Below are 23360 nucleotides of genomic sequence, written 5' to 3'. Positions count from 1 at the left end.
AGATGAAGTTTATTTCACTATGTGTCACCTAGGGATGTATTGGAAACAAATTATATATATATTTATATATATAATACATATTATAAATATATATAAACATTATTCTATTGATAACTAAACAAACAGAAGAACTTGATGCCTCTTGTCAGCAACCTGTCCTCTCCAGGTTGCTTTTCAGTCTGTACGGCTAAGTGTTTGGCAGTTTCCATACTTAGGAAGGTTCAGGTTGTATTCAAAGTTCTTTTGTTACCTTGGGTTCTTAATTACTTTAGACAGCTGCCCAATCATTTTTATTTTGTAAGTTTTGTTTGTGCTTAAGTTACTGCACACTTGTGTGTGTGTGTGTGTGTGTGTGTGTGTGTGTATGTGTGTGTGTGTGTGTGTGTGTGTGTGTGTACTAGTATAGACTACTCAGTCCTCTTCTATCGTTCTCTGCCTGTTCCTTTGAGGCAGTGTCTCTCCCTGAATCTGGGGCTTTCTCTAGGCTATATTGGAAGTCAGCAAACCCCACCAATCCCTCTGTCTTCAATGTGGTCCAAGCTGGTGGTTAGACATATTTGCAGAACCACTTGGCATGTTCTACAGGATCTGGAATCAGAACCCTAGTCCTCGTGATTGTGGAGCAAGCACTCCTCACTGCTGAGCCATCTCTCCAGCTCCTCCACATTCATCGTGTGATTGATTGATTGATTGTACAAGGGATATAGCTGATCACATTTCTCTATACTAACATATCTATATGCATATGTGGCTTTGATACTAGTACATGTATGTGCCTGGATTCTCTCTGGCCTCTCAGTCATCAGCATGTTACAGGACATTAGATTTTCTTATTTCATCTTCATGATGATCAACCATAACTAGAGTAAGCGTACCCGTATCTCAATTTTCCCTTGGTGTGCTCTGGCCAGTTCTCAGTAACATATACTCCATAGGAGTGAATACTGGTGTCCCTAGCTTTCTCCTGCAAGAGCTTTGATTCAGGGCACGTTCTCAGGATGGGGACTTCTGTGCTTGGCTGACCACATACTTGATCTGCTATGGGCAGAGTCTCACACTTGACGTTGTTATTAGTGTGAACTCTCTTCAGAAGTGTCCTGGCTGGACCTATACATTTAAGATGCTCCTGTTGACTGGTATTATGGTCATTGAGCACTTTTCAAATATTGATAAATCAAGTAACGAACCATGAGATATTGATAATATTCTCTTTGCTTTGAAAATAAATTATAGAAAAAGAGCTTGCTTTAATTAAGAAGCTTATTAAAATAGACAATTCTGCACATAAGTAAGAAAATAAAATTAATTCAATATACAATATAACATTTCAACCTTTTTATTTTAGCAAATGTATGACTATTAGTGGTGTCTCGTGATTACAGGAGGGCTACACAAATGTTACCTTTATTACTAAGATCTAAGACAATTTAGTATTACATTAAATCTCATTAATCTTGGCATGTAAATGTAAAAAATGTAAATATTTTGGTAATTTGGAAAGCAATTGTTTTACTGAGAGAGACAAAAAAGTTAACTTCTAAGTGAGGGAATAGTGTAAGTCAGAGTTTCGGGGATGTGTATGCAGTGTGGAGAATAATTCAATGAACTCTAGTAATTGAGCTTGTGCAGACCAGAGTGACTCTGCAGCTGGGACTGTGGCTGCTTAGATTGGCACTCGATTTGCTAATTCAAGCAATCCCATCAGGGTCTTCTCTCTCAGGTCTGACTGCTGTGTCCACTTCTAGTTGGCTTATAACTCCCTGTCCAGATCTTAACCTCCCTAATGTGGAGACCCTGTAATAGAGTTCCTCATGCCGTGATGACCCCCGACCGTAAAATTATTTTGTTGTTGCTTCGTAACACTAATTCTCCTATTAGTGTGAATCGTAATGTAAATGTCTGTATTTTCTGGTAGTCTCAGGTGACCCACGAGAAAGGGTTGTTGGATCCCCAAAGGGTTCCTGACCCACAGGTTGAGAACCACTGGTTGAGAGTCAGTACACTATCTGCACATCACTTCCAGAAAGGCGTTGGTTTCAAATCCCTAGTACTTCACCTTTACCCTAGTAGCTGAAGACAGTGTTTTCAGGATAAATGATAGGAGATTGCTTCAACGTTTCTAAGGTGTGTGCTTGGATGTGACCTTTACAAAACAAAGTGCATTCCGGGATCACAAGGCATGTGGATTACCATGGAATCTTTCTCCATCCTGTAAGAAATTGCAAGCGGATACCAGCAGTGAAGCCTAGGCTGTCTGCACTTAACTGAGGACTGGATGGAATGCTGGGTTGCCCGGCCAGTCAGATCTTTGCTCCTAGAAGGTCAGAGTTTAAAATGTTCAGTAGAGGACCAGGGCTACTGAGACCCATAGTTTCATCGGTAGTTTCATTTTAATCTTGTCTTTGATACTCCTGTAACTTGGACAAGCTCCCTATCATTGAGGCTCAGCTTTCTTGTGCCTATTGTCATCAAAGGTCTCTTCCCAAAGATACCAGGCAGTAGTTTTGGAACAGTGTTCCTGAAAGAACAAAGAAAGACAAGGGAGTTCTCTGAGAGGAAAGATAGGGGTGGGATATAGTGGGGTGGGAGGCTGGGGGGTAGGAGGTAGGTGGTAGTGTGTCAGAATTTGGCTGTAGGCAAAAATCTGGAGTTTCATGTTCTCCAGTGAAGAGAATCCTCATGCCTCAGGGACGAGTATAGTCATCTTGATGAGCTGGGTCATAACGGACATTCTTGCCCCGGTTTGGGTCACATTTCTGTTGCTTTGTGTACATTCTGCTTTTTTCCTTGCCCCTTTGATATTCTCCCTTTTCTCTGTCCCTCTCATCTCCTCCTTTGTTCTTTGGGATGCCTCTGGAATCCACACAGCATGATACCTGGCTTCTCCAGAATATATAAGTCAGGAGAACAAGCTCTTTTGACCTTGCCTTAGACATCGTTTATTGTCATCTCTGCTATATTCTGTTGGCCACATCAGACCAAATCTCATTTAATCCAGGAAGGAGCTAGGAAATTAACTGTAATGACTAAAGATTGTTGAAGCCATTTTAGAAAATGGCGGCCATATTGACTTGCACTTGGTCTTGTGACTTTTATCCCTACATATCACTCCCCTTTCCCAATGAAATTTGACTTCTGATTCTAAGCCCTTTAGGGATTTTTTGGGGGGGGGTTTCTTTCTTTTTTTCCTTTTTTCTTTTTTTCGGAGCTGGGGACCGAACCCAGGGCCTTGCGCTTGCTAGGCAAGTGCTCTACTACTGAGCTAAATCCCAAACCCCCCTTTAGGGGTTTTGAGACAAGCTCAGGCCTTGTCTCTAGAGCTGCCTCTCCCTATACATTGTGCTGTGTTCAGGTTCCCCATACCAGTGTTTTCTGCAAGGCTTCCCTGCAACCCCACGTCTGCCAGGGGACTCCCTTCAGGAGGCTACGTTGTCACCATCACTAGGAGGATCCTAAGATGAAGAACATAGGCACATTAGTCAGTATCGTATTTAATTTGCACCTGGAAATTCTGTCCTTAAGCAAGGTCTCCAGAACAACATATTATTTTGTTTCATAGACTAATTGTCTTATTATCTCTATGAATAAATTGCCTTTTTCTAAAAGTAAAAATGGACTAGCTAATCTAATTGATAAAGTTTTTCTTTTACAAAACTTCAGTTTTTCCATAAACATGAACAATATGATAGGCAGCATCATGCTACCTGTCATTTAAACTTTGCTAATCTTATTTTGATCTATCAGGAAATTAATACTGCGGTTTATGGTGGCTCTGTGCTCCGAGGCTGACACTGTGATCTAGAAGGTGCAAAAAAAGACAAGTCTGTGAATGGCAATCCTGCTGCTTTTCTGGGGAAAGCAACACCATAATATACTTTTTTCCAATCATTAAAACCATCTCCTCTCTTCACCTACTACAATTCTCTCATGAATATTTATAGTTCTTCCTTCCCTTGGCTTTAAAATCACTATGGCCCTCATTTGCCCAACACTGGCATTATCTGCTGTTTTTGGGCTAATAATGAAGGACACACATTCTCCTTTGGAAACCAACAAAAAAACTAAACTGAGAAGTGCCCCAAATATCTATAATTAGAGTTACTTTTACATCATATTTCTTCTCCCTTCAATAAATACTGCTTGGTAATAATTCATTTTATTGTTTGAAAACACACATACCCAGAAAAAGAAAACTAATCAATGGAAGTCATCCGTAATTCCACCGTTTCCCCTGGGCATCTATTTTTTGTGATTTGTTTTCTGCACATACATTCTCCCATACAGTAATATTTTTTCTCAGAGTGTTTTATTGCCACTATCTTTCCCTGTTAAGGAATGTGAACTTAAATAGTCAATTTTACTGTAAGCATTCTAGTTCATTTTATAAATACAGTAGTATATTTAATCAGTTTCCCAGTAATGGAGGTTTTAGTTATTACAATATTCTCGTGTTAATAAACAATGAGATGATAAATATTTACAAAGTGTGTATGTATACATATATGCATGCTACTTCTATATTTCTGAATGAGTAGACCTTCTGGGCTTCTATCTTAAATTCAGCTGGCTTTTATTCTCCCTGAGGAATGTATGAAGGACAAGATTTTTAATATCATATGTGCTTTTATCAACTTCTCCAGCAATACCTTCTGACACCCACCAGTCCTTTGGGTTCAATGGTCTCTCTTAGCACGATGAGTCACTTAATGCTACTGTTTTGTTAAGTGATTTCTGTGTCAGTTCTGGCTTCCTTATCAAGTCCCTTTAATTTTTGTAATCTTCAAATATATTTAAAAACCTGGAATAATGTGTTTCCTCACATCATTTTTTTGGGAATAATTCTGAATATTCAACTTTCACATTTGTTCTTCTAAACAAAGGAATCATTTCTTAAGACCTCAAACTGTCTTAGGCTATTCTTTGGTACTATATTATATTCATTTGTTATTTCATAGAGAAACACTATCTTTTCAAATTAAAATCTTTTGATCTAAAATATGGTCATTGCATATTTGCTTAAGTCTTTGAGTGTGTAATTAAAATTTCATTTCCCACTCTTTGCACAATTGTTATTTATATTTAAAAGAATTTGTCTTTGCCATCATGCCATTTTAATTTTTTTACATTTTTTGTTTTTTTTGGCATTTATTTTGTTTTGTAATTAAAAACTATTTTTAAATTTAAATATATTTTGATATGATTTTTCTCCCCAAAGTCTTTCCAGATCTTCTCTTTCCCTCCCCATCCAACTTTAAATTTTTTCTCAAACAAAGAAAAAAACCAATACCACAGCAAAACCTCTCAAAACCAATACAATAAAATAAACCACCACCAAGAGAACAAAACAGAACAAACCCTATAAAACCCCCACCAAACTGTAACCAAATACACACACACACACACACACACACACACACACACACACACACACACACACACACACAGTGGAGTCCATTATATACTGGTCAATTACTCTTGAATATGAGGCCTATCCGGGAGTTAATATACCTAGAGTCACCCCACTGGAGAAAACTGAATTTTCCTTTCCCAGCAGGTATAAATGATAGTTCAGTTGCTAACCTTTATCCTAGTGGCTTTTGATTGATTGATTGATTGATTGATTCATTCATTCATTGATTCAAGAAATGTAACAAAATAGAAAATAATAAGATAAAACAAAAACTATCACCCTGAAGTTGGACAAGACAAACTAACAGAAGGACAAGAGCCCAAGTGAAAGCATAAGAATTAGAGTCCCCTCAGGAATCTCACAAAAGAATTATCACCCTCAGGAGTCTCACAAAAACACTAAACTAGAAGCCATAAAATAATATTAGCCCAGAGGACCCTGTTCATGCTGCTTCAGTCTTTGTGAATTCACATGGGCTCATTTGCTCGTGTTGACTTAGAGGACCTTATTCTCCTGGAGTCCTCTGTCCTCTCTGGCTCTCACACTCTTTGATGCTTCTTCTTCCACAGGGTTCCCGGAGTTCTAAGGGGAGAGATTTGATATACATTTCGTTTAGGACTGAGTGTTCTAAGGTATCTTACTCTATCCATAATGTCTGGCTGTGGGTCTCTGTATTTGTTTCCATTTGCTGCAGGAGGAAGCTTCTCTGATGTTAAATGAACAAGGCACTGGTCTCTGAGTACAACAGAATATCATTAGACATCACTTTATCATTATATTCTTTTTTTTTTTCATTTTTAAGACTAGTATCATTTGGTTTTACCCCAAGTCCCTGGGCTATCTAGTCTCAGGTTCTTGCTCAGCAAGCAGGGATGGATATAGGTTCCATCTTGTGAAGTGGGCCTTAAGGCAAATCAGTTATTGGTTGGTCCCTCCTATAAGCATTGTGCCACCATTGCCCTAGAATATCTTACAAGTAATACACTATTGTAGATGAAGGGTTTATGGCTGGCTTGGTGTTTCTCCCCACCCCTCTTTCTTTACTCTACTGAGTACTTTCCCATACCAAAGACGTTGGTATGTAGGGGTGAAGGCTCTGTGTAGGCACAGGCTCAATATCTCCATGTTCAATGAGTTATATAGTTCTTTTCTTCAGCACTGGGGTCTTGTCAGTCTGCACAGAAAAAACCTATAGCCTTGGTAATAAACTGTGTTGTTTGGGAATAATTGTGGGCCCCCCTTAGCTGATGACTCAATTGTATGTAACACAATCCCAGTACTGAAAGCTTCATTTGTTGACAAGAGATGGCCAGTTGGGCCCCTGTCTATTCTCCCCATTTGATCTTCCCATTCCAGCATCCCCTGCCCATTCAAAGCTATCTATTCTATTTCCCTTTCTTACAAGATATATATTTTTACTCTAGTCCCTTACTTTATACCTAGCCTTTGTGGTTCTACACATTGTAGCTTGATTATCAGTGACTTGATAGCTAATATCCGAATATAAGTGAATTCATACCATGTTTGTGTTTCTAGGTCACTCAGAATGCTATTTTTCCTATTTCTATTCATTTACCTGCAAATTTCATGATGTCATATTTAATGGTTGAGCAATACTTCATTGTGTAAATATACCACATTTTCTTTAACTATTTTTCTGTTGAGGGCATCTAGGTTTCCAATCTCTGGCTATCATACAGAGAGCAGTAATGAACATGGTTGAGCAAGGGTCTCTGTGGGAGGATGAAGCATCCTTTGGGTGTATGCCCAAGAGTATTATAGCTGGATCTTGAAGTTGATTGGTTTTCATCTTCTGAGGAACTGCCACACTAATTTCCATAGTGCTGGACAAGTTTGCACTCTCACCAGCAAACTTACTCCACATCCTCCCCAGCGTTACTTGTTTTGTTGAACTTAGCCATTTTGACAGCTGTCAAATAAAATCTCAAAGTAGTTTTGGTTTGCATATCTTTGATAGCTAAGGATGCTGAGCACTTATTTAAATGTTTCTCAGCAATTTGAGTTTCTTCTACTGAGAATTCCCTATTTAAATCTGTACATCATTTTTAACTGGGTTATTTGTTTTCTTAATATCTAGGTTTTTTTTTGCATTCTTTATATATTTTGGATATTGGCCCTCTATTAGGCGTGAAGTTGCTAACTACTTTTTCTCATTCTGCAGGCTGCCACTTTTCCTGAATGACAATGTCTTTTGCCATGCATAAGATTTTCAGTTTCATGAGGTCCTATTTATTAATCGCAGGGCTGGCTCTGCTTCTTATCTTAGGATATTCAGGCACCATTGCCAGTTGGGCTGGAATGAAAGGGATGAGGCTTGTCTAGATGGGTGGGTTTGCAGGATCTTAGTCAAGCCCAGAGAGTGCCAGTGGGAGAAGGCCTTCTCTGAGATGGCTTTCAGTGTTACAACTTCCCTAGATGGTATTCAGTGAAAGAACTCTTCCTTTATTCTGGGGTAACAATGGCTATATAAACCTTGGGGAATGGGTAGGGATTTTTGGGGTGAGTGAACATTACTGACTGAAGCCAAGGGGCTGGAAGCACCTCGTTTACGTGAAGAATTCAAGGTGCTTAAACCTGTAATTTGGCTATGAGGCTAAGTGACTTCCTCAAGAAGGACAGAGGTAGGTAGGGTTCATGCTGTCTCCATGCACTAGGGCATGCAGACCTGGAACAGGGAGGGAACAATCCATGCTCCTGCCGGTCTCAAAATGAGATCTTTGAGATTTTGGAACATCTCAGCCTCACTCTTGTTCCAGGCCAGCTCCCTTGGTCACACAGATGCATGCCTTACAATTAATTGCTGATTTTAGTGTCTTTGCTGATAGTTTTCTCATCATAAAGTATTTTTCTGTATCAATGAGTTCAAAGCCATTTAGTCTTCTTTGAGGCTCAGTATAACTAGTTTTATATTGTGGTCTTTGATTCATTTGGAGTTTTGTGAAGGTTATTAAATATGGATGTATTTGTATTCTTCTACATGCAGCCATCCAGTTTGTCCAGCAAGAATTGTTGAAGATGCAGTCTTTTTTTTCTTCCAGTCTCTTTTCTGATCTCTTCTATAATTTCTTTTTCAATGACTTGAAATTTTTATTATTTAAGTATTTCACTTGCTTGGTTAGAGTTATCCCAAGATACTTTATTTTATTTGAGGCTCTTGTGAAAGGTATTGTTTCTCTAATTTCTTTCTCAGTCTGTTTGTCATTTGTATATAGGAGGGCTACTGATTTTTGTGAATTAATTTTGTATTCAGCTACTTTAGTGAAAGAAGGAGTTTCCTGGCAAAATTTTTAGGGTATTATTTAGGGTATTATGATATTATTATATCATCTGCAAATAAAAATATTTTGACTTTTTATTTCTAATTTGTATTCCTTTGATATTCAGTTGTCTTATTGTCTAGCTGAGAATTTAAGTACTATAATAAATAGGTATAAAGAGAATAGACAACTTTGTCTTGTTCTCTAATTTTAGTGGAATTGCTCAGTTATATACAGGCTTGCTGTAAACTGCTTTTATTATGTTGTATTCCTAAATCTCTTTAGGACTTTTATCATGAAGGAGTGTTAGATTTTGTCAGAGGCCTTTTCTGCATCTAATGAGATGATTGTGCAGTTTGTGTCTTTCAGTTTATTTATGTGGTGATTATATTTATTGATTTTTATATATTGAACCATCTGTGCTTCTCTGTGATGAAGCCTGCTTGATCATGTTGGATGATGGTTTTGATGTGTTATTGGATTTGGTTTGCCAGTGTTTTATTCAGTATTTCTACATTTATGTTCATAATTGGTCTCTTTCTTTATTGTGTCTTTATGTGGTTTAGGTATCAGAGAGACTGTGGCCTCATAAAGTGAACTGGACAATGCTCTTTTTGTTCCTATTTTGTGAAATAATTTGAGGAGTATTGGTATTTGAAAGTCTGGTAGAATTCTGAGCTAAAACTTTCTGGTCCTAGGTTGGTTGGGAAACGTTTAAAGACTGTTTCTGTTACATTAGGGGTTATAGGTCTATTTACATTGCTTATCCACTCTTGATTTAATTGTAAGTGGTAATTGTTGAGAAAATTACCCATTTCTTTAAGATTTTTTAATTTCGTGGAGTACAGGTTTTTATAGAGTGATTTCATTGATTCTCTGGATTTTCTTAGTAGACACTAATGTTATATCCTCCTTTTTCTTTCTAATTTTGTTAATAATCTCTCTCTGGCTTTGAGTTAATTCGGATAAGAGTTTGTCAATATTATTGATTTTCTTTCTTTCATTAATTCAGTAATTTTTGGTCTTTTTTATTTCATTGATTTTAGCCTTAGCCCTGAGTGTGATTATTTCTTGACATCTACTTCTTTTGGATGTTATTGTTTTTTCTTTTTGTTCTAGGGCTTCTGGTAGGTTCTTAAATTGGTAGCATGACATTTCTCCAATTTTTTATGTAGACATTTTAGTGCTATAAGTTTGCATCTTAGAACAAACACAATTGTGTCCCACAAGTTTTGGTTATGCTCTGTATTCATTTTCACTTAATTCTAGAAAGTCATTAATTTCTTTCTATCTATGTCTTGACCCATTTTTTCATTCTGCCGAGAGTTGTTGAGTTTCCATGAATTTGTAAGCTTTTAGTTTTTTCCGTTGTTGTTGATACCCTACTTTAATCTGCGGTGATCAGTTAAGATGCTGGTTATTATTCAAATTTTCTTGTATCTCTTGAGATTTGCTTCCTGTGCAGTGTATGTGGTCAGTTTGGGAGAAAGTTCTAAGAGTTATAGAGAAGATAATATATTCTTTAGTGCTTGGTGAAATATTCAGGAAATATCTGTTAAGTGCATTTGGTTTATAATGTCTATTAGATCCAGAATTTCTCTGTTCAGATTTTGTCTGGATAACCAGTCCACTGACAAGAGTGGGATATTAAAGTCACTTGATATCAGGGTATGATATGAGAGTTAATATGTGATTTAAACTGACTAGTTTTGATTTGAAGTCTATTTTGTCAGATATTAAAATGACTTTACCAGCTTGTGTCTTAGGTACCTTTGCTTAGAATAACCTTCTCCAAATCTATAACTCTATGTTGGTGTCTATTCTTGATATTAAGGTGTGTTTCTTTGGGATGTATCCTTTGTTTGTTCTATTCTGTTAACCTGTGCCTTTTTATTGCGGAATTGAAATAAATTAATGGCCAGTGATTTATATCTTGTTATTTTGCTTCTGTTCCTTTGTTGTTGTTGTTGTTGCTGCTGCTGCTGCTGCTGCTGCTGCTGCTTCTGCTGCTGGTGTTGGTGGTAGTGGTGGTGTGTGTGTATGTGTATGCTTTCCTTCTTTGGATTTTGCTGACCTGGGGTTATTTATTTCCTGTTTCTTAGGATGTAGCTAACTTCTTTTGGTTGTAATTTTCCTTCTGTAGGGCTGGATTTGTAGATAGATCTTGATTATATTTGGTTTCATCATGGAATGTATGTTTTTCCATCTATGATGATTCAAAATTTTATTGGGTATAGTAGTAGCCTGACTGGCATTTGTGATCTCTTAACATCTGCAGTATATCTATCTAGATCTTTCTGTCTTTTAGAGTCTCAATTGAGAAGTCATGTGTAATTTTTCTACATTTTTTTTTTTTGGTTCTTTTTTTCGGAGCTGGGGACCGAACCCAGGGCCTTGCGCTTCCTAGGTAAGCGCTCTACCACTGAGCTAAATCCCCAGCCCCTAGTCATGTGTAATTTTAATAGTCTATCATTTTGTTCTTGTTGTTATTTGTTATTTTTCCTTGCAGCTTTTAACATTCTTTTATTGTTCTATATAGTGTTTTGATTATTATTATTATGTTTTTCTGGTCCAGTCTTTGGCTTTCTGTAAGCTTCTAGAGTACTTTGATAGGCATCTCCTCCTTTAGTTTAGGGAAATTTTCCTCCATGATTTTGTTGAAAATATTTTCTATGCCTTCTGACCTGTGTTTCTTTTCTTTCCTCTGTTATTATTCTTAGATGTAGTCTTTTCAAAGTGTTCCATATTTTCTTGATATTTTATGCCGGGAATCTTTTAGGTTTGACATTTTCTTTGACCAGTGTATCCATTTCTTCTATTATGTCTTCAATGCCTAAGATTCTTCTTCCATTGTTTTTATTCCGTTGGTGAATCTTGCCTCTGTGGTTCCTGATTGAGTTCCAAAGTTTTCACTTTCCTATTTCCCTCTGGTTTTTAAAATTTATTCTAATTTTACTTCTAGCTTTTAAATTTTTTCCTACTTTTTATTGGTGTTTTCATAGATTTCCTTAAGGGATTTATTAATTTCTTCTCTAAGGACCTTCATCATATTCATAAAAACTATTTTAAGATATTTTCTTGTACTCCAGCTATATTATAATATTTAGGGCCTACTGTGATAGGAGAGCTGAAGTCTAACGAAGACATATTGCCTTGGCTGTGATTTCACACTGGAATTTAGGCATCTGGGATTGGAAGTGTTATAATTCTAGATACTGATATCTGGTTGATATCTTTGTGGATGGGTGTTCTGTTATTTGGTTTTGTTTCTTCTATAATAATTCAAAAAGTGTTGCCTGCAGGAAAATTTTCTGGCATCCTGATAGGTGTGGGCATTGAAGGTTCCAGGTAAAACGTGTTTCTAAATATGGGGACCAGAGACTTAGGAATTCAGAAGGGCTAGGTGTGGTGGAGATGTTTCACGAGAAGGAGAAAAGCAGGGTGTCCCACCAGTATCTGCTTAGTTCCCTGGGAATGGGACAGAGTGTGGAGAGGCCATAATAGAAGGTATGCTAAACAGCTGGGAATGAGACTGGAGGGTTGTACTCGGAGGAATGGAGGGAGTGGTGAAATCTAAAGTTAATCTACTTGCTTCCCTGCCCAGCATGATCTGTGGGTTTCCAGGGAGTGCCTGCTGAACTTGAGGCCTGGAACAAAGCAGTGAGTATGAGGATGTAATTTTGCAGGGCATAATTTGTGTGATCCACTGGAGACACATTATAGGAGTATTCTACAACAGGTGTTTTGTTGCACAGCTGGGGATGAGACTTGGGGCTTGGATTTGGAGAAGCAGAGGGAGAGATGAAGATCTGTAATTAGCTTCCCAGCTTCCCTGCCCAGTGTGGCTTGTGGGTTCCCAGAACATGCCTGCTGCTTTCCAGGCCAAAATGGCCTGTGAGTTTTCATGGACTTGATATTTTTCTTCTTATTTTATAAAGATACAATGTGTGCGATGGTTATTCCTGATTGTCAGTTTGACTACATTTGAAATGAACTACAATCCAGAAATGCATGGCACACCTGTGATCCATAGCTTGATGCTGGAAGACATTGGTTTCTGACTTGGATCTTGACATGGAGATCCTGAGGCATGGTGGCCACTGAAAGCTTAGTTTCAGGTAAGGTAGTACACACCTTTAATCCCAGGAGATGGAGGCAAGTAGATCTCTGAGTTCAAGGTCAGCCTGGGACAAAGCAAGTTCCAGATCCAGGGATGGTGGTCCACACCTTCAATTTGGGACATAACTTCTTCTGGAGGCCTTCTTAAGGACATTGGAAGAAGGAAGATTCTCTTCTTCAATTGTTTACACTTACTTGCCATCACATCTGTTGGAATGTACTTCTACTAGCCTCATGGGACTGAGCAATTACTAGATTTTTGGATTTCCATTCACAACTGCCCACTCTTGGGTTAGTTGGACTACAGGCTGTAAGTCATTACAACAAATTCCTTTAATAAATAGACATTCCATAAGTTCTGTGACTCTAAATAATTCTGAATAATACAGTGAGTGAAACAAAAAATTATTTCTATTTATTTTCTAAAAACTCACTTGCAAATTGAAATTTAAAGTCATTACTTTCCGAAGAATTTCAATATATTTCCTAGTATTTGTAAAATCAGTTAGGGTTCTTGTTTTCTAGAGCAATAATTCTCAACCTATGGAAAGATAGTAAAGATTCTCATATTACTAGAAAGCACAGATATTTACATACACTATCAAAATTACCAGCTATGAAGTATCAATGAAAAGACTTTTTTGATTGGGAGTCACCACAACATGGTTAACTTTAAGAAAGTTTGCATCATTAGGAACGTTGAGAACCACTGCTCTAGAGAAATAGAATTTGTAGAATGAACATGTATTGTATATAATGAATAGCTAATATATATGGGAATTTATTAGGATGGCTTACATGCTGTGGTATAGTTAGTCCAACCATGGAAGTTTTCCAATGAAAATACAAGAACCTAATAATTGTTCAGTCCATAGGGCTTGATGCCTCAGTTGGTCTTCAATATACACTAGCATCCTGAAGAAGTAGGCTCTAATACTATCTAGTAATGGAACTTGCCAGAGAGAACAAGAGTGAACAGAAAATAAAAGCAAACTTTCTTCTTCCATATTTGCTTAGTTAGGGTCTTATTGCTGTGAACAGACACCATGACCAATGTAAGTTTTATAAAGGACAACATTTAATTGGGGCTGGCTTACAGGTTCAGAGGTTCAGTCCATTATCATCAAGGTGGGAGCATGGCAGTATCGCAGCATCCAGGCAGGTATAGTGCAGGAGGAGCTGAGTTCTACATCTTCACCAGAAGGAAGCCAGGAACAGACTCAGCATCCTAGGAGGAGCTAGGAGGAGGGTCTCCAAACCCACCCCACAGTTACACACTTCCTCCAACAAGGCCACACCTTCTAATAGTGTCACTCCCTGGGCCAAGCATATGCAAATCATCACATTCCACTCCCTGGGCCAAGCATATGTAAGCCATCACAATGTTCTTTGTATAAACTGCCAGCAGAAGATGTGGCTCATAGAAAATATGAATCTTCTCACCTCAAAAGTTCTGGATTAAAAGTGGGTCTTCCCACTTCAAATGATTCCCTTGAAGGCATGGCCTGGCCAGCCATCTAGGAAGTGGGATGTGCGTTGCCAAGCAGGAAGCTAGAGCCCTGTCAGATCCTAAGCATTGGGTGCCTGTGTGATGCCTGTTCACTGCCAACCCATTTGAGCAAGATGTGGGTATGTTCTAGCTGCAGGAAGTCTTTAGAGCCCAAAGTGCTCTAGAACAACTTTTTAAAAGGCAAGTCTTATGGGAAGATGCTTGTAAAAATTGAAGTCATGAAAATGAAAGAAAAAGCAGAGCTTCAAACACAGTGGTAAATGTTGAATCTAGGGACATGGTGTCAAAGTATAGGCGGAATATGGGAGTATGGCCATACTAGACAAAGAGCATGTCATTACTGGAAAGGGCTCATCCTCAGTCCCAGCATGAAGCCACTGCTGCTGCTCACCCTGCTGGGAGAGCATGGGCAGGTATACAACAGTCTAGAGTTTACTAGGATCCTGCCCACATACCCTCCTTAGATTCAAGATCTCCCTAACTTTGGGCAACAGCTGGATATCCCAGAAATGCCAATGGTCCAGAATTTACTGGGTTTCAGAAATCATTGGAGGAGTCAGAGAAAGGATTGAAGGAGCTGAAGAGGCTTGCAACCCCATTAATAAAAAAAAATAAATAAAAAGCAATACCAACCAACCAGAGCTCCCAGGAACCAAACCACTATCCAAAGAATATATATGGATAGATTTATGGCTCCAGCTGCATAAGTAGCAGAGGATGGCCTTGCTGGGCACCAATGAGAGGAGAAGCCCTTGGTCCTGCCAAGGGGAATGTCAGGGCATGGAGGCCAGAAGGGAGTGGTTGGGGGAGGGAGGTCACCCTCATAGAAGAAGGGGGAGGCTGGGTGGGATAGGGGGCTTACAGACCGGAAACCAGGAAAGGGAATAACATTTGAAATGTAAATAAAAAAATCCAATAAAGCAGAAACCTTGAACCAGACCAATGATTTGGGTATATATATATATATATATATATATATATATATATATATATATATATATATATATATATATATACCTTGTGACACATTTCACTTTTGCAAAGACATGTCACTGCTGTCACATGTCTAGATTCTTCTCCCTTAAGTGTGTATAGTCCAGTCTGTTTCTCCCTCTTTTCCATCTCTCCACCACACATTTGCTCTTCAAAATGTGACCTGTGATGCTGTCAAGGGCCATGATAGTGTCTTTTCAGTCATGTTAATGTCCATGGTCTGCACTGCCACTGGAGACCTTGTTGAGGTACATGCTGTTGGATCTCCTGTGGAAATCCATGATCCATGCTGATAGTAAAGGGCAAGCATGCTTCTTTTTGACTGGTGTTGATGACTGCACATTTGCAGTTGAGAAGGAGAGACATAGAAAACATTTGTGACAACCTATCTTCCCTACCATCTAAAAAATAAACAATTTAGACAGTAGGCCATGGAAGAGAACTCTTAAAAATAGTGATAAGGATGCTGAAGTAGAGATCTTCATAGGTGATGACTTCTGGAAAGGTTGAGGGTGGGGAAGGACTTAATTTTCTTTAATGGTCTGGCCACTGGGAGTTTGACCATGCTTCAGTGAAACATCACAAATTGGATTTCTTCTTTTTCTTTTTCTTCTTCCTCTTCCTCTTCTTCTTCCTCTTCCTCTTCCTCTTCCTTTTCCTCTTCTTCTTCTTCTTCTTCTTCTTCTTCTTCTTCTTCTTCTTCTTCTTCTTCTTCTTCTTCTTCTTCTTCTTCTTCTTCTCCTCCTCCTCCTCCTCCTCCTCCTCCTCCTCCTCCTCTTCCTCCTCCTCCTCTTCCTCCTCCTCCTCTTTCTCCTCCTCCTCCTCCTCTTCCTCCTCCTCTTCCTCCTCCTCCTTCTCTTTCTCTTTCTCTTCCTCTTCCTCCTCCTTCTTCCTCTTTTTTCTTCCAGATGTAGTCAAGTTGACAGCCAAGAAAACTAAGAATAGCCGTCACATTTGTGCTTATGGCGACATTAATTCAACATTTATATGTATGTGTATATATATATATATATATATATTAGGGTGAAATGTCTAATTCATATATATTTGATAGGCTTTCACTTCTATGACCTTAATATTTATACATTAAATCTTACCAAATAATTGTTACATCCCATAGTTATATTCAGAGAAAAGAGATCCATATAAAAATTATTTATGTTTGAAAACAATAGTTTCACTCACATCCATATTTAGTAGAGTTCATGAAATTCTTAGGTAAATGGATGGAACTAGAAAATATCATCCTGAGTGAGGTAATCCAATCACAAAAGAAAACACATGGTATGCACTCACTGATAAGTGGATATTAGCCCAATAACTCAAAATACCCAAGATACAATTTGCAGACCACATGAAGCTCAAGAAGAAGGAAGACGAAAGTGTGGATGCTTCAGTCCTTCTTAGAAGGGGCAGCAAAACACTTACAAGAGGAAATATGGAGACAAAGTGTGGAGCAGAGACTGAAGGAAAGGCCATCCAGAGACTGCTCCACCTGGGGATCCATCCCATATGCAGCCACCAAACCCAGTCACTATTGCTGATGCCAGGAAGTGCTTGTTAACAGGAGCCTGATATGGGTGTCTCCTGAGAGACTCTGCCAGAGCCTGACAAATACAGAGATGGGTGCTTACAGCCAACTAAGGCCTCCCAATGGGGGAGTTAGAAAAGGACTGGTGTAACTGAGTGGGGTTGAAACCCCATAGGAAGAACAACAGTATCAACCAACCAGACATCCCAGAGCTCTCAGGGACTAAACCACCAATCAAAGAGTACACATGGAGGAACCCATGGCCCCATCCACATATGTAGCAGAGGATGGGCCTTGTTGGGCATCAGTGGGAGGAGAGGCCCTTGATCCTGTGAAATCTTGATGCCCCAGTGTTGCGGAATGTCAGGGCAGGGAGGAGGGAGGGAGGGGATGGGTGGGTGGGTGAGGGAGCACCCTCATAGAAGCAGGAGATGGGGGTTGGGATAGGGGGTTTCTGGAGAGGAAACTGGGAAAGGGGATAAATTTGAAATGTAAATAATGAAAATATCTAATAAAAGAAAAAAATAAAACTAAAATAAATAATGTTTAGTTTGAATGGCCCTAGATTTTTTTTTAAAGCTCTCACTAAAGATGAATAAATTTTACTATAGTACAATTAATACTGAGCCTTAAATTTAAAAACACATGTATATATTACTTTAAATATAATAATAACCTTTACTTAGGCCTGGTGGCACATTCCTTTAATACTTCCTTTAATAAAGGAAGAGGCGAGAGGATCGTGAATTCAGGCTAACCTGGTCTACACGGTGAGTTTTAGGTCAGCATGGAACATTCATCTCATTGAGTAACGCTGTAAGTGTTATTGAAGCAGTGGTTCATATGTGAGCTCCTTCATACCCTCCGTCCTCCAAAGTAACCTTTAATTCAATCACACAAATATTAATTTAGTATTGCACAAAGTTTTTATAGAGAGCCAAATTCCCTTTCTGCGCTATCTGCTCATCTTTTTGCTGTACACTGAGATTTGTATGCATCCCGAGTTCAGTTACTAGACTTTTGTTTCCCCTGCTAATATTTCATTTGTCTGCAGGATGACATGAATGTATGAACTGTACAACTGAGATGTGGGGCAGTGAAATGGCTTGAGTTAGAATATGCTTGGTGATGGCCTTGGTTGACGTTCTCTAGGCTTTTGACCTCTGTCTACAGTAAAGGCACCTGCTACTCTTTTATGAAAGTGACCTCATTAGGGACAAGTCAGAGCATGTTTGACACCTTTAAAAAAGAAATGAGACACCTCCCCTCCCAAGCTGAGTCTACAGTACCTAAACGTGCACTTAGCCTCCCTCGCTCTGTTCCCATGCTGTCCTAAGCTTTGTCAACCCTTTGCCTGCTGTGCTCCCATGCATGCTATTCATTTCACATTGTAAATAGTACTGAACCAGCGGCTCCTGTGTGAGCTCCTTCATTATGTCTGGTTGACTTTCCATGCCTGAAGTAAGCACTGAAGAATGCAGTATTATCCTAATGCCTTCCTTATTGCTTCATGATGGTTGTGTGCATGTTCAAAGACCCCTCGCACTTATTAAATGTCACCCTGGAGGCAGGATGGAGCGTCGTATTTATTTCTTCATCTGCTAGGGTGCGGCACCACCCAGGTCTTCAGTATAATAGGGTGTAGAGCAGCGTAGAGAAATGCGGTCATTTCTAGTGCGGAGAGTCATTGTACAATGTGTGCACGAGCCAGAGTTTGATTTGTATGTGAAATTGTTTATGTGCCAATGAAATTGCCTCTTTTTCTAGCAGTAATTTTATTTGGGAGATGAGAGAAATTGTTGAGAAATGCGAATTAATGTATTCCCATTCATCACGATTCTTAACCACAGTAAATGCTTTCTGAAAATGTAGGCAAAACACTAGTTTACTGATTTTTAGCTGATTATATGAATTTATATTATTTATTTATTTTTTGAGACAGAGTCTCACTATGCAGTTCTGACTGGCCCAGAGCTCATTCTGTAGTGCTTCCTGGCCTTAGACTCACAGACATCCACCTGCCTCTGCTTCCTGAATGCTGGGATTGAAGATAGGCACAGCCATGCCTGGAAGCTGATACTTTGTCGATGGTAGCACTGCTATGCCTGGGTATGAACATTACTTTTCGGCAGTTTAGTCCCTCAACAGCAGCTTACTGCTTGATTAGGAATCTTTAGCTAACAAAGGGGATTTGACCAGTTTAAGCATAGTTCAAGCAAACGATCAGTGATAGTTCTCTGACTGGTTACGATGGGAATTGTCAATGGTTTAATTTGAAGAATCTTTTACCACTGTGTTAGTTTTTTAAAAGAAAATGTTGTGTAAGACTTTTCTACTGGGTTACTGTGGCTGTTTATTTCAGAGGCCTGGAATTGACTCCAGTTCTTGTGAACACTAGGGGAGTATAATTTTTGCTAGAGACTTTCTAGTAGGTGGAAAAATTGTTGTGCAAGTTAGTAAAGTTTCTGTTGTGAGAAAAGGCAGGCGGACAAGACTGGATGTGGCTTGGCTAGTTCCCATTTAAACTTTCTATAAAAGAGAACATGTCCCTGGGATTATATGTGTGGATCCAATTTGCTACCGTGTACTTGCTTAGAAGTAGAGGTATGCCACTGTCTGGCTACAGGACATGGTCAGGTCTATTTTCTTACAGAAGAGAAATGAGTTATTCAAAACTCACAGTGGATCAAGAGGAGGGGTTCTTTCAGATTTACAGCATAGTGGACATAGATAAGGTTTTACAGAATTACCTCCAGTAGGATTTTGTTTGAGATTCAAATGTTTCAAGTTGAAAAGAATGCCAAAGTTCTAAGTCAGAGAGTAATGGACCACTATTGATATCTATTCTGAAGATAGGCATCACCCATTAGAGAAATGCTTTATTTCTATTTAGGTTTGGTTAGCGCCTTAGCCACTGTTCTAGTGCTGTGAGGAGATACCATGACTACTGCAACTCTTATTTTTCAAAAAAAATTTGATTGGGACTTGCTTATAGTTTCATAGGCTTAGTCAATTATTATCATGGCAGGGAGCATGGTGGCATGTAGGCAGAGATGGTGGTAGGGAAGTAACTGAGTGTTCCATATCCAAAACCACACATATCAGGAAGAAAGAGATACGGGGCCTGGCATGAGCTTTTGAAATCTCCACAGGAAGTGACCCACTTTCTCCAACAAGACCACACCCACTCCAATGAGATCGAAGATAAAGTCAGACGCAGTGTCCACCTGTTGGAAATTGGACCTGGGTGCCCAGGCTTTCTTTGTCGAAGTTACTTCACCTAAGAGTTAATCTTTTATTGTGGAGAATCATGCTAAGGCCAGCGGCATGCTGTATGCTACAGTTGTTCTGTGGAATTCTATACACGGAGAATGCTTGGGATGGCCTCATTTACAATAGATATTTGAGGAATGGTAGCGATTTTATTACCTATCATACTTGTCATTTAATTACTTTAAATTTAAAATTAACATTGATGATTGCCATGAAATTTAATGAGAGGATTGTCTTAAGAAAAAGCAAGAAAGTAGGTACAATTCTTATGTAGACTTAAATGGGATCTGTAAAAAGAAATAGCTACCTTTGAACTTTTTTTTTTTTGAGAGTTTCTTCCTAAGTAGCCTAGACTGGCCTTGAACTCATGATATTCATGCTTCAGTCTCTCCAGCACTCTACTTAAAGAGGCACATCAGCATACCTTTTGAGCAAGTCTATGTGAACAATTCTCAGTGGAAGGCACAGTTCCGTGGGTGGAGCTGTCTTGCCTTTGCCCTTTGGGTAGTATAGGACTTAATGGTTGTCATGTTTTACAGCAGGGGTTGTGAGGACCTGGGGCTGTAAACCAATTACCTATGCAGTCCAGATGCATCTTTTTCAGTAGGATATTTTGCACAATCCTCAACTCTACCACATGTATTGCGTATTTCCAAACTGTCCAGAATTCTATATACATGGTTCCAGGGAAATGATAGAGAAAATACATAGTGGAGCGCCTATGTCTTTAAGAATGATTGCTTTTCCTCTTTTGCCTTCTACTGTTACCATGTCGTCCTGTAAAAACATTTCACAAGAGTTTAGCTCATTTCCTGGGGTTTTGATATAGGCACATTATCATTCTCTGTGAGTGTGTCCGTGTCCGTGTCCGTATGTGTGTGTGTGTGTGTGTGTGTGTGTGTGTGTGTGTGTGTGTGTGTGTTTGTGTTGCTCCTCTTTGGCTCTCATGAGATATCTGCCTTTGTCCTTTGGGTGTTTGAAGCCCATGTTCTGTGGCCTCATTGTCCTTTTTAACAGCAGAAGTGACAAGAAAGAAAGCAAAAAGAAAAACACCCCAAACCTGAAGAATTGTTGGAGAGGGAGAACAGAACCATACAGGAGAGTCTGGAACAGAGATGTTGAAAGGCTTAAGAAAATTAAAGAATCACTCATCTGGGACTTCATGATTTTGGCTTACATGGTAGTTGATTAACTGATAAAACACACAAATCAATAGGTTGAGTATATTTAAAAAATTAGTTATGTATCATAATAATGAGGAAGAAATTTGTTATTTGTATAATATCTACTTAGTATACATGGAAAATAAGGTAGAAGAATATTATGTGAAACTTTAAAAATCACTGGAATGTGTGTATATATAAAGAATGAGGGGCTGGGGATTTAGCTCAGTGGTAGAGCGCTTACCTAGGAAGCGCAAGGCCCTGGGTTCGGTCCCCAGCTCCAAAAAAAAAAAAAAAAAAAAGAACCAAAAAAAAAAAAAAAGAATGAAGCTTGGTAGTTATACAAACAAAAAAGAGATGTACAGAATGAGAGTCAAAGAGAATTGTTGCTTTTTGGATAAAAACTGTAATTTGAGTAGAATATTCTTGCCTTTGAGAGGGAGAATTTACTATAACATTTTCCTCCCTTATTGAAATAGAGGAGATGCTATGCCACCTAGAAGAGTCACACTGGGACAAAATGAGTAGAATACAAAGCACACATTCAAGAAGGAAGAATTGTATAGTACAAAAGGCAATCAATCACAGTTATTATAGCGTGAAGAATCTTAAAAACAAAACTCGGGACTCTTCAGATTCAGCAAACAGAAGTTCTATATAACTGAATTAGAAAATCATGCTGAATGTTCAAAAATAGAGAAGTGGATACCCTTCACACACAGTACACATTGCTGCGCTCAAAGACAATGGTCAACATTTCTTCCAGGGGAAGATGTTCATGAGATACTTAAAAATGATACAACATAAAGAATAACTTATTTGACAACAAATCAGTACACACGGTATGAGCCTTGTTTGGGTAATGAAAAAGCTGTGCATTTCTTTCTACATATTCTCATAGAAAACTCTTGGAAAATGTGTTCATTAAAGAGCTAATAACAGTTATTTCTTGGAAAAAATATGGGCCTTTTCCTTCCTCTCTTCTTCCTTCCCTCCCTTTCTGTCTTCCTTGTTTACTAAAGGCCCATCCTGGAAAGGATCCTCCCCTTGACTGCCTGCAGATGACAGTCTCCTGCTGCTGCCTTTGGATCAAGATGAGGAACTCTCAGCTCTTCCAGCACCATGGCTGCCTACAACTACAATGCTTCCTGTCATGATGACAATGTACTAAACCTCTGAGACTGTGAGTCAGCTCCAATTAAATGACGTGCCTTGGTCATTGTGTCTCTTTGCAACAAGGAAACCTGAACTAAGACAGTACTCTTCTTTTTATGTTCTTGGGGAGTTCAAGGAAGTTTTGTCCAGTATTATAGTATAAAATGAGAAGAACTGCTGTTAAGAAAGTTTCTTGAAGAGCTTGAAGGGGCTTGAGACCCCATATAAAGAACAATGCCAACCAACCAGAGCTTCCAGGGACTAAGCCACTACCCAAAGACTATACATGGACTGACCCCTGGGCTCTAACGTCATAGGTAGCAATGAATAGCCTAGTAATGGCACCAGTGGAAGGGGAAGCCCTTGGTCCTGCCAAGACTGAACCCCCAGTGAACGTGATTGTTGGGGGGAGGATGGGGAAGGGAACACCCATATAGAAGGGGAGGTGGAGGGGTTAGGTGGGTGTTGGCCCGGAAACCGGGAAAGGGACTAGCAATCAAATGTAAATAAGAAATACCCAAGTTAATAAAGATGAAAAAAAGAAAAGAAAAGAAAAAAGAAAGTTTCTTGAAGTAGAAAGTAACAGCATGTGCTTAGTACATACAAGATAGCATAAATTCCTTTTGTCTCACATGGCTTTGGAAGAACAATTGTTCTCAGAGCGGGGTGTGAGGTGATCTGGTGAGAGTTCATGAGACTCTATCACAGACTGATGGGGTAAGAACCGTGTTACTAACATCACTAAGATGTTCTCTGTCTTTTCCACTTTTTCTAATGTTCAATTTTCATTTCATAGATTACATTACAGACAGTTTATTTCAAATATAATGGGAATAAATAAATCATTGTGCATGACTGGGGATACTGGCATCCAGTCCATGGCACTAAATCGACTATTTGGTTAATTTCCTTTATTAACATTTGCTTA

This window comes from Rattus norvegicus, chromosome 15, assembly GCF_021556685.1.
Source record: "Rattus norvegicus strain SHRSP/BbbUtx chromosome 15, alternate assembly SHRSP_T2T, whole genome shotgun sequence".
In the NCBI taxonomy this organism is placed as follows: Eukaryota; Metazoa; Chordata; class Mammalia; order Rodentia; family Muridae; genus Rattus; species Rattus norvegicus.
Note: the sequence above shows the minus strand (reverse complement) of the source record.